Source organism: Arachis hypogaea, chromosome 3 (assembly GCF_003086295.3).
Source record: "Arachis hypogaea cultivar Tifrunner chromosome 3, arahy.Tifrunner.gnm2.J5K5, whole genome shotgun sequence".
NCBI classification, from domain to species: Eukaryota; Viridiplantae; Streptophyta; class Magnoliopsida; order Fabales; family Fabaceae; genus Arachis; species Arachis hypogaea.
In genome coordinates, this window is record NC_092038.1 from 44,556,465 (window position 1) to 44,566,955 (window position 10,491).

General features: G+C 38.3%; 1 non-coding gene across 1 annotated transcript; it reads left to right on the forward strand.

The window, feature by feature from the left end:
* Nucleotides 1-724: 724 nt before the first annotated feature.
* On the forward strand, nt 725-831 carry LOC112793973 (small nucleolar RNA R71). Its single transcript, XR_003198657.1, has one exon. It is a non-coding gene; the product is annotated as a small nucleolar RNA R71 (small nucleolar RNA).
* Nucleotides 832-10,491: the final 9,660 nt, after the last annotated feature.

The following is a 10,491-nucleotide window of genomic DNA, read 5'->3' on the forward strand; positions in this document are numbered from 1 at the left end:
TAAAACTAAAATAATATATTTTCCTAGAAATAAGATTTGAATTTAAATTTGAATTAATTAACAAGTCTTCAGTTGATGGGTGGGACCACTTGTTTTGTCCATTCTGCAGCTTCTAATCTGTGTTTTCTGGGCTGGAAACTAGGTCAAAACAGCCCAGAAATTGCCTCCAGCATTTTTCTGCATTTTCTACACGTGGCGCATGTCACGCATATGTGTCAGTCACCCGTACGCGTCGCTGGTCTTCTTCGCAAGTCACGCGGACGCGTCAGGCACGTGTACGCGTCGCTGAGCAAATCTTCAAATCACGCGTACGTGTCAGTCACGCGCACGCATCGCCATGGAAAGCTCCAAATCACGCGTACGCGTCAGTCACGCGTACGCGTCGCTCCTCGCTGCTATCTCCTTTGATTCTTGTGCTGCAGAAACTCCATCAAATTCCAGCCGAATGCTACCTAAAATAAATAGTATTGCACAAAACTCAAAATAGCTTCCATAGTGGCTAAATTATAATTAATTCTTTATTAAACTCAACAATTTAGATGCAAATTCACTAGGAAAAGATAGGAAAGATGCTCATACATCATCAGCCATTGTTTCTATGACATCTATGGCCTCTTTAATAGTTTTTTTCTTGTTGAGGGAACCTCCAGATAAATGGTCTACAGCTTTCTTTGATTCATGTGAGAACCCTTCATAAAAGATATGCAGTTGCACCCACTCATTGAACATATCTGGGGGGTATTTCCTTGTCAAGTCCTTGAATCTTTCCCATGCTTCATACAAGGTTTCACCATCCTGCTACTTGAATGTTTGAACCTCTGCTCTCAGCCTATTGATTCTTTGTGGGAGATGGAACCTTGCCAAGAATTTATTCACTACATCTTCCCAAGTTGTGAGGCTTTCCTTTGTAAATGATTCTAACCACTTGGATGCTTTATCTCTTAGAGAGACTGGGAACAGAAGCAATCTGTAGGCATCAGGATGAACTCCATTTGATTTTACTGTATCACAGATCCTTAGGAATGTAGTGAGATGCTGATTAGGGTCTTCTTGAGCACTTCCTCTGAAAGAACAATTGTTTTGGACGAGAGTGATGAGTTGAGGCTTCAATTCGAAGTTATTAACATGGATGGTTAGCTTTTGAATGCTGCTCCCACAATTCCTAGGATTGGGATTAATGTAGGAACCCAGCACACTCCTCTCTTGTCCAGCAGGGTTAGCTGCACCTCCTCTCCCATGATTGTTTACCTCTCATTTGTGATGGTTTTTCATATCATCCTCCATGTTTATATCCAAGTCTTCCTCCTCTTCCTCAGTACCAATAGCCTTCTTTCCTCTTGATTCCCTCCTTAATCTAAGGAAGGTCCTCTCCGGTTCACTATCAAAGGAGGTTAAAGTTTTCCTTCTTTTACTTGTCATACAATGAACAAGTACACGAAATAGCAAGTGCAGAATCCACTAAAACAGAGTATAGTTAGCTTGGTTAGAGCATTTATCGTTAGTGGGTTAGCTTGCTGGAAAGTAAGGAAATATAAAGAGAAATAGCAAAAATTGTAGAAAGTAAAATTAAACAACGGAAATTAAAATTCAATTAACAAAAGAAAAGAAAAATGCTCAATCTAGTTATCCTCCAATTTAGTAATTGTCAATACAAAATCAATCCCCAGCAACGGCGCCATAAACTTGATGCACGAAAATTTGTCTCTCAACAAATTTTCTACCGGCAAGTGCACCAGATTGTCGTCAAGTAAAAACTCACAATAGAGTGAGGTCGAATCCCACAGGGATTGGTTGGTTGATCAATTTTAATTAGAGAATTGTTCTAGTTGAACGAAATTAGAATTTGAATTTAGGTCGCAGAAAGTAAAATTGGCAGGAAACTTAAAGAGCAAGAAATGTAAATAGCTGAAATTAAATTGCTGAAATTACAGGGGAGAAGGGAAATTACAGGGAATTAAAGTGCAGAAACTTAAATTGCAAAAAATTCAATGGGAATGGGAAAATTAAGCATCAAATTAAAGACATAGTGTAAAAGAATGGGTAGATCAGAGATGGGGAAGCTCATTGGGGTCAAGAGATGTGATAATTCTCCGGATCAAATTCATTTTCATTTCTTCCTCAATTAATGCGTTCATTAATCTTCTTGGCAATCTTAAGTGATTAGATCCCAATTCCTTGGCAATCTAATCTCTCTAAGCATGAACAATTGCCCAATTCCTTGATTTAAGTGCTCATGGGAAGAGATGAAGTATGGTCACTGATTATACCACACATATTCGTAGATCAAAGTGTTGGTAGGATTACATGTCACGGTGTCCATCCAAACCCCAATCTAATCCAATGTGAGAAAGCATTTCTAGCATGATCTCCTCATTCCTCTTCCAAGGTTCAGAGGAGATCCAATTATGAATAGCTTCTATTCCAAGATAACTATCCAATTGGATGAAGACTGAAAGCTTTCTAGAAAAATCAAGAGAAAAGAAAGAAGAAGAAGAATGAAAACTAATATTGATCCATTGAATTATACAGAGCTCTCTAACCCAATGAAAGAGGTTTAGTTGTTTATAGCTCTCAGAATGGAAAACGAAATTAAAAAATACATTGCAGAAGATAAAGTTACAGAGAAAGGGAAATTGGGCAAAGTTTCAGTATCAGTGTCTTCAGCCCCCTTTTTAACTTAAACTCTAAGCTATTTATACACTTTCTTCAATTGATCTTCAAGTCATTTGGATTGGGCTTTTTGGTCTTGTTGAAGCAAGCAAGAATGGGTCTTAGTGATGTTGAAGAGTGGCAATTGGCAAATCACATTTTTGATCTGCATAGGTGCTAACTTCTACTGTTGCTGGTGTCAATGTTGGCCTCAACGTTTGCAAGAAAACGTTGAGTGTTGGCTTGAGAAAGGATTTCTAAAGGAATAAGTGTTGGCGCCAACGTTTAACTCAACGTTGGTGTACCAACGTTTTTCCACCAACGCGTTCGCGTCGCCCACTCGTATGCGTCAAAACAGCATTTTGCGCGTGTGCGTCGCTCACACGTTTGCATGTCTGGCCAAAATCTGCATCCACGTGTACGCGCCGATGCAATTTTTCCAAATCCAATTTTGGGTTGCTCGTTGGTGCACGAAATTGTGATCTCAATGGCGCCAACAACTTGGTACGCACAATTGTAATCTCAACTCTTTTTCACAACTTCGCACAACTAACCAGCAAGTGCACTGGGTCGTCCAAGTAATAAACCTTATGTGAGTAAGGGTCGATCCCACGGAGATTGTTGGCTTGAAGCAAGCTATGGTCATCTTGTAAATCTCAGTCAGGCAGATTCAAATGGTTATGAAGTTTTGATAATTAAAAGGTAAATCAACATAAAATAAAGATAGAGATATTTATGTAATTCATTGGTAGGAATTTCAGATAAGCGTATGGAGATGCGTTGTAGACTTTCCGGATCTCAAGAATGTTGCCAATTGATTTTAGCTTATACCACGAAGACTTTGATCTCACGGAATGGAAGGCTCTGTTGTCAGGAGAGACAACCATGCGTCATGGACCAGGAATCCAAGAGATATACATTCAAGCTTTTTTTCATGTAGAACGGAGTGGTTGTCAAGCACATGTTCATAGGTTGAGAATGGTGATGAGTGTCACATAATCATCATCACATTCATCATGTTCTTGGGTACGAATGAATATCTTAGAATAAGAATAAGCATAAATTGAATAGAAGAACAATAGTACTTTGTATTAATACTCGAGGAACAGCAGAGCTCCACACCTTAATCTATGAGATGTAGAAACTCCACCGTTGAAGATACATAAGTGATGAAGGTCCAGGCATGGCCATGAGGCCAGCCCCTAATGTCTAAGGACTAAAAATGATCCAAAGATGTTCCAAAAGTCCAAAGATGATCTAAGGATAATCCAAAGATGTCTAATACAATAGTAAAAGGTCCTATTTATACTAGACTAGTTACTAGGGTTTACAGAAATAAGTAAATAATGCAGAAATCCACTTCTGAGCCCACTTGGTGTGTGCTTGGACTGAGCATTGAGGCTTTCATGTGTAGAGACTTTTCTTAGAGTTAAACGCCAGCTTTTATGCTAGTTTGGGTGTTTAACTCCAACTTGTATCCTGTTTCTGGCGTTTAACGCGAGAATAGGGCAGGAAGTTGGAGTTTGAACGCCAGTTTTCATCGCCAAAACTTGAGCAAAGTATGGACTATTATATATTTCTGTAAAGCCCTGGATGTCTACTTTCCAACGCAATTGAGAGCGCGCCATTTGGAGTGCAGGGAGGTCAGAATCCAACAACATCAGCAGTCCATTTTCAGCCTCTGAATCATATTTTTGCTCAGGTCCCTCAATTTCAACCAGAAAATACCTGAAATCACAGAAAAACACACAAAATCATAGTAAAGTACAGAATTATGAATTTTACTTAAAAACTAATAAAAATATACTAAAAAGTAGCTAAATCCTACTAAAAACTATCTAAAAATAATGCCAAAAAGCGTATAAATTATCCGCTCATCACTCGTCGCAGATGTTGGAGGTAGCGTTTGGTCAACAACGTTCCCTCCAACATTGACTTTTTCACGCGTATGCGTGACCCACACGTACGCGTCGAAGGTGAATTTTGCCAATCTACACGTGCGCGCAGCTCATGCGTGCTGGAGGTTTACATATCCACGCGTACGCGTCATCGACGCATACGCATCACCCAAAATTTCTCTAGCTCTAGTTTTTGAAAACATTCGAAGACGTTGGAGGTAACGATGGCTCACCAATGTTCCCTCCAACGTTGGCACTAAAATTATGCAGCAAACTTTACTATCATTCATCCAACGTTTGAGGCAACGTTAGTGGTCCAACTTTGGCCAGCAACATTGCTTCTCCTCCTTCTTTCCATGGCCATTCTTCAACTTCTTTCCATGTCTTTCTTCACCTATCATCAAGCAATACATGCATCAAAGTATTGCTAATATCTTGAGAGATTGCATCATTCTTAGCATACAAGTAATTATGGCATAAATCTCATGAAAAAGCATCAAATTAACTATGTTTGAATGAATCAAGGTGTGTATGAACTTTTAATCCAAATGCTTACTTATGGCACAAGAAAGTGCATAAAACTACCAAAAAAAAAAGAAAAAGGCTAGTGAAACTAGCCTAAGATCCCTTGGCATCAAGCGCAAGAGATTCGACCTTAACTAGGATCTCATTCTTAGGGTCATTGCACAACCCGGAAGCGAGTGGATCCCTGGAAGAGCCAAGGCTCAACCCAAAGGCATCTCAGCACAGGGGCTCACTATGGAGGCTTGAGTGTGGGCACAGATCATATCCCACTATATCTTGCCGAGCACTCATAAATCCACCATCACTGCAGACATGGCCATTCTTATTTGGTGCATCCTCACAGAGAAACCTCTCAACTTTCCACGACTTATCCGACAAGCCATGGGGTGGGTGCAAATAGTTGGCAACCAACCTTTTTTCGCATTGGTTATGGACTTGGTGTCTGCGGTGGGAGTTTTCTACTAGGTTCGGGATGTGAAGACCATGATTCCTAGGGATGATGAATTCATCCCGAATGGAAAATATATCAGGCCTCCAGCATCACCTGTGAGCCGGAATGAAGACCCATCTTTCGAAGCTCCTTCATCCTCTGCTGCACCTTCATCGACACCACATGCACCACCACCATCCACCCACCAGTTGTTACTTGAGCTCATCGAGAAGGTAGACCGGCAAGGCTGGAGAATTGAGCAGATGGAGCGACGCAACAAGCGCTGCTATGACTACTTGAAGAAGCTCATTGGGTTTACTAACCCACCTATGGAGGAACCCGACATCTCAGACTTTACTTCCATTAATGGCGATGCGAGCGATCAAGATATGGACATGGAGGCGCCCCTGTCCCCCCATCATTTGACCATTAGAAGTGGCGATCCCAGATCCACCTTGTGGATCACTGATGGCAGTATAACCGTGCTAGGCATTAAGTGTGAGGAGGTCGGTAACTGACTTCCGAAGGTAGCAACTCTCTTTTCTCTCAACACCAATATTTTTATTTTTTTGTTAGATAGGTGGTGCACGAATCCCACACATTCATACAGTTGTACCAGCAAGTGCACTGGGTCGTCCAAGTAATACATGAGCGAGTCAGGGTCGATCTTACGAGGATTGTGGTTTGAAGCAAGCTATGATTATCTTGGAGATCTTAGTTAGGCAAATCAGAATTCAGTTGGATTGATGCAAGGGCAATATTGTATAAATTAAAATCAATAATAGGAATATGGTTAAGGATTGGAGTTGCTTTGTCTTTCTGAATTAACTTTGGTATTATTGTTTTCTTTGCTTGTGAGTGATTTTCTTTAATGGCAGGCTGTATGTGATCAACGCCTTTATTGTGAGGTCATCAATACTCCTCCAGATCTGAACTCCAGCATTAGTGTGGATCCATTCTGATTGAGGGTGAAGCTCGTACAATCCATTCTCCTTAACGATCCTACTCAAAGTGCCACAGACAAGGTCAGATCTTCCGGATCAGAGAATGTTGTATCTTTGGGTTCTAGCTTCTACCATAGAGACCCTAATCTCCTCAGAAATCAGCCGAACTGGTGTCTCGAGAAGTCCCCAACGAAGTCGTGGATTAGCCGTCTAAGAGATGTATAATCAAGTTGGTAGTCCAATGCTTTCCACCGAAGTATCCACACGAACCCAAGTAGACACGGGTGTTTGTCAGGCACGTTTGTCTTAGTATGATGAACATAGCTAATTGTCACTGATCATCCTATTCACCATGTTGAAGAACAAATATACATCTTAGAATTAATCAAACACAGATCGAAGAGAAACAGTAACACTTTTATTAATTTATAGGACTCAACAGGACTCCTCCCCTCAACTTAGGAGGTTTAGAAACTCATATTGAAAGGAAAATACAATGATAAAAATGTGTAAAGTGGCTGAAGATCCTTAACAAAGAGTGATCTTCTACTTTAAATACTAAACTAATGACTAGTACGGGTAAAACAATCTTTTTAGTGCTAAAATTTACTTCTGGGGCCCACTTGGTGAGTGTTTGGGCTGATCTTTGATGAGATCCACGTGCTATGAGGCTCCTAGGGTGTTGAACACTGGCTAGGGGATCCTCTCTGGGCGTTTGGACACTGGGATCTGCTTTGTGGGCACTGGACGCCTGGAAGGGGGCAGGAAGCTGGCGTTGGACACCAGTTTTGGGCCTTCTAATCTGAAACAAAGTATAAACTATTATACATTGATAGAAAGCTCTGGAAGTCAGCTTTCCATAACAGTTGAGAATGCTTCATTTGGACTTCTATTACTCCAGAAAAGCTCTTCCGAGTGCAAGGAGGTCAGATCTAGACAACATCTGCAGTGCTTTCTTTGTCTCTGAATCACACTTCTGCTCCAACTCCTCAATTTCAGCCAGAAATTACCTGAAATTGTAGAAAAAACACAAAAACTCATAGAAGAATCCAAAAATGTGAATTTAAAACTAAAACCTATAAAAACTTAATAAAAACTAAACAAAACACACTAAAAACTATATGAAAATGATGCCAAAAAGCGTATAAAATATTCGCTCATCAATAGGATAACTTGCATGTGTAGTTAGTTACTTGCATTTAGGTACTACTTGGTTTAAGTGATGAATTCTAAGAAACTTTTTTAGGGTATTTCACTAATTTGAATTAAAATTTTGTTGAACTTGCCTGAAGAAATTTAATTTGGAACATGGTTTTAGAGTTTGAACACACAAGCCTAGTGAGCTTTTTGAACATATTTGATTGGTTGCATCTTATCAACCAATGTTTTATTTTGGTGTGTGTTGTTCTCTCTAAGACTGTGATCTTTGTCTTGCTTGATTCTATATTTTCATTGTTGGATGTATGCATGAACTTATGTGATTGAGGCCTTTGTTTCACTATAGCTTACATACTCATATGGCCTTACCATTTCATCATCCCTTGCAAACCAATGTTGACCCTATTTTATCCCATTTATTCTTTATTTTAGCACATCACTCACTCTAAGCAGAAAATAATGAATGTCCTTAATTTGAATCCTTGGTTAGTTTAGATTAGTGAGAATATGCACAATTTTTAAGTGTGAAAAATTTGGGTTTGGAGAATTTTTAGTTTGGGAATTGGGTATTTTATATTCTTATATGCAAATGTGAAAATAGTTTAGGCACCTGTTCATGCATCTAACACTTTAATCATATGCATTAACTCTTTATGTATATATATATATATATATATATATATATATATATATATATATATATATATATATATATATATATATATATATATATATATATGTATATATATATATATATTCCCCACCACATATGCATATCAAAAAAAAAAGAGAAAAGAAGAGAAAAAAAGAAAGAAATAAAAAGGGGGACAAAATACCCCAAGGTAAATAATTGAATCAATACATATGATTTGTACTCAAAAGATATTAAGGTCCATGAATTTGTGGAGAAATAGTCAATGGGTAGTTAGGATTTGCATTGTAATTACATGGAGTGTCTTAGGTTAGGTGGGAAGTTTAGGCTAATCAAGGATTTGAATTTTAGTCCACATAACCAAATACATTCCTACCTTGACCCTAACCCCATTACAACCCTTGAAAAGACCTCTTGATATGTGTATTCGTGCATTAAGTTTTTGTTGATTTGTAGAAGAAGAGCAAGCCTTAAAAAGAAAGATTAGTAGAGAACTGAGAGAATGGACCCTAAAACACTAGAGTGATCAGAGTGTATACACTTCCGGTGAAGGTTCGGTGCTCGATTCTTTGTTCCTGGCTTTCACAAGCTTTCTTCTTACAAGTCTACTTGTACTTCATTTTGATATTTGAATTAGTGAAATCTAGTTTATGTTTGTTCTTGGAGAATTTATTTACTTTTAACCAAGTAGGTAGAAGCATTTCTCATGTAGTTGCATTTATATAGATAAGTTGCATTGCATAAGTCTCAATATTTTTCCTTCACTCTTTTGTTTCCCTTGAGCTTAGCATGAGAACATTCTAATATTTAAGTATGGGGAGATTGATAAATCACTATTTTATGGTATATTTTGGATTGAATTGAGTGGATTTTATCAATTATTCTCACACTTATTCATGTAAATTGCATGTTTTTAAGTTTCCTTCATAATTTTGTGCTATGATTGAAAACATGCTTCTTTGGCCTTTAAATCACTAATTTTTTAATCCTATGTTATTATCATTCGATACTGTGATATGTGCGTTAAGTGATTACAAGATTTATAGAGCAGGAATGGCATAGAGGATGAAGAGGAAGCATGCTAAAGTGGAAGGAACACAAGAATTTGAATATTTGAGAAGCTGGAGGCGACACGCGCGCATGGTTGAAGTGTACACGTGATCAAGCCATTTTCCAAGCAACGCGTATGCGTGACTAATGCATACACGTGGCTGACGCATACGCGTGACGAGCGTCACGTGCTACAATTAAAGGAATACGCTGGGGGCGATTTCTGGGCTGATTTTGGCCCAGTTTCAAGCCCGAAAATGCAGACTAGAGGCTGGGATGGAGTTGAGACTAAAGGAACTTTTCACTTTAGCTTAGTTTTTGAGTTTTGAATTCTAGTGAGAGAAACTCCCACTTCTCTCTAAGGTTTTTGGTTTTTCTTAGTTTACTTGCGATTAAATCTGGAGAGAAGTTGTGGTTACCTTCATTTCTAGTCATTTTTCTTATAGTTTCTTCTTTAATTTCTCTAGTATTCGTTTCTATTTGGTTACTTGAATTTATGTTTGGATCTTGTTACTATTGGATTTTGTTAATGCATTGAGTTATTTCCATGTTTATTGTGATTGCTTGTTTTGTTCTTGTTGATTACTCTTAGTGGTAATTTGAATTGGATTATTTTCTAGTTTTTATCATGTCTTTTGTTTTTGCTCAGCAAGTTTTTGAGGAAATGTCATCCAATATCATGGAGTTGATTTCCTTACTTAATTTGGGGTTGAGTAATTGGAGCCACTTGAATTGTTATATTCAAGTGTTGAAGGGTAATAATTGAATATTGTTAATTAGCTTGAAACTCACCAACTCTAGTTCTTCTTTATGAAGTGACTAGGACTTGTGAGCTAAAGTTAATCATTTCACTTGACTTTCCTTCAATCGCTAGAGGATAACTAAGTGAGAGCAATGAGCTTTTACAATCACATTTGAGCAAGACAATAAGGATAGAAATTCTGGTTCTCACCCCGAACCAAGGCTTTTTACATTGATTAATTACCAACTCTTGATAGTTAATTGTTGCTTTAATATTCTAGTTATTTATTTTTCTTGTTCTCAGCTTCAAAAATCTCCAGAAAAATCACAACCAATAATTTGCATCTTGTGTCAACTCCTAGGGAAACGACTCGGGATTCTACACCCGGTTATTGAATTTAATTGTGACACATTTTTTACCTCTGATTAGCGAAAATCTCGTCG